Genomic DNA, 2,431 nt, shown 5'->3' with positions numbered 1-2,431 from the left:
CTGCTGAACAAACTGAAGGTCAGTAAAATTGCAAAAATTATTTTTGACCCCTAAAATCTAAGGAACATACAACTAGAAAAAATGACCTGTGTCACAGGATCTAGTCCCCAGTGATCTCGGGCAACCATATAACAAATGTCTGTTTGAAAGGGTTCACCAGAACATTCACTCTGGCACCTTCTGCACCCCAGTACTTTAAATCATCCCTTAACATCCTATAACAGACTGAAGATCTGTAGCACAAGAAATATCACCACAATCAGAGGATCATAGAAAAGTAGGACTAGAAGAGACCTCATGAAATCATGAAGTCTACCCCTTGCTCAAGGCAAGACCATCCATGACTAAACCAACCCAGCATTGAAAAGTCCATCTATGGATGGAGATTCCACAATTTCTCTTAGTCTGTTCCAATACCTACCTCCAGAAAGTTTCTCGTAATCTCCAACCTAAATTTCCCCTGCTGCATCTTGATGTCATTGCTCCTAGCCCTGTCTCCTATAGCCACAGAAAATAGTCATTGTAAAATCATTCTTCAGGTATATGAAAACTGTTACCAAATCCCCCTTTCAGTCTTCTTCTTTTCTCAGGAGTAAATAATCCTAGTTCTTTCAGTCTTTCATCATAAATTATGTTTCCAAAGCCTCTAATCATTTCTGTACAGAAGAGAAAAAGGCATCCAAGCCCCTGCAGTGGTAGGTTATTTGTTAGGTGAAATATACTCAGCTAGTCCAAGGAGATGGACCACAGCTAATGCTACAATGGAAGGAGCCCCACCCCCCACCAAAAAAACAACCCCTGTATGATGTGACCTGGGAAAACTCCTTCCTAATCTCAAATCTGATCTGTTTAACCCTGAGCATGTGAGCAAGATTCAGCAGCTAGGCACCTGAGTGACCTGGAAGCACTAAAACTCTGAAATGTTTGACATGTCTAGGAACATTTTACCGTGTGTGAGAGAGAGAGATGTAGAATTTTCTCAGAAGTTTTTATAAATGTTCTAACATTTCAACAATAAATCGTGTATAGGAAATATCACCTTCACCTTGACTGTTGATCCATTTACTGAAGGAAAGTAGTAGAAGTAGAAGAGGAAATGAAAAGGAAATAGCCCAGTCATTAACCACACATTAACTTTAATAGTGCACAGATATTCTATTTTTATTTGTATGGCATAACTTCACTTATCTGTTGTAGTAGATAAAAATAATATTTCTTTTTCAGTATCTAAGATAATACTTCAGGCACCTAATTCTATGCTACCTGGCTCAAGTCCCTGAAAAATTGTTAAACCAAACCCTGAGTGTGTCTTCCTCCTTGCTGCTTTTTTGTGCTGTACTATTAAGGGTAAGAAGGCAACTGTTACAAAAGTAGATGCATTAATGGATTTTCAGGGACCCAAGCTGTGTGGAATAGAAGTGCTCCTAGATGCCCAAGTGCATTAATGCACCTAATTGGTGCACTTAATTGGAAGTCTACATGCACATGTAGACTTCCCCCCACTGGTGGAGTAGACTCTTGCCCAAGGCATTATACTTGTTTTGGAATTCCAGTTCCCTTTTTGCACCTAAATAAATTTTCTAGCTGCATACCTGGCCACTTTTTATGCTCACTCTGCACTGTGGAATCATAAGCATGCATATGTAGACTGAGCATGCTCAGTAGGCCACACACTAGCTGGGTACCTATGAGAAAATATGAGGATAAGTCTGGAAAAGAGTAGGGAGGAGAGTGGCCCTCCTATATTTTAGCCCCAATAGCAAAGTGATTAAGGCACTTGCCCAGAAAGCCAGAGACCTGGGTTCTAGGTCCTCTCATACAGAGGTAATTTGAACCTGTATGCTCTGAGTTCCCAGTTTAGTGCCCAAACCACCAAGGTGGTAAAAGAAAATGTGAGGACCATTGAAAATTGCACAGGTAGTATACAAGCTTTAATCCATGGGAGTTCATACTGATATTGATGGTCTGTACCATTGTTGCCAGTTTTTGTGATTTTTTTTTTTTTTTTTTTTTTTTTTTTTTGCATCACAGCACTTATGCTATGTGATGTTTTTGTTAAAGGCCCAGCTCCTGGGGTCATGTACTTAAGACAGCAACTCATTTTGGCATCACAGACCACCTTGACCATATTGGCCCCACTGTCGGTGACTGTGAGCCCACGGGTGAGCTCACCCTGACAAACGAGCCATCCCTGCACCAAGCGGTTCCTGGCCCCCATGATCTCTGTTGCTGTGTGGGACTCATCTATTACCTTGGCTTGAAGGAGATCCCACCAACGGCCTGACTGGTTGCACCACTTTCCTGTGAGGGAGAGGTAGGCATGATCTCCACCGTGGCTGCTCCAGATGTCCAAGGTGAAGTGTAAGGCCGCCTGCGGACCTGCCTTGCTCAGCTCCTCCCTCAAGTACTCCCTGCATGCCTTTTACAGGGA

This window comes from Alligator sinensis, unplaced genomic scaffold, assembly GCF_000455745.1.
Source record: "Alligator sinensis unplaced genomic scaffold, ASM45574v1 scaffold473_1, whole genome shotgun sequence".
NCBI lineage: Eukaryota > Metazoa > Chordata > Crocodylia > Alligatoridae > Alligator > Alligator sinensis.
Note: the sequence above shows the minus strand (reverse complement) of the source record.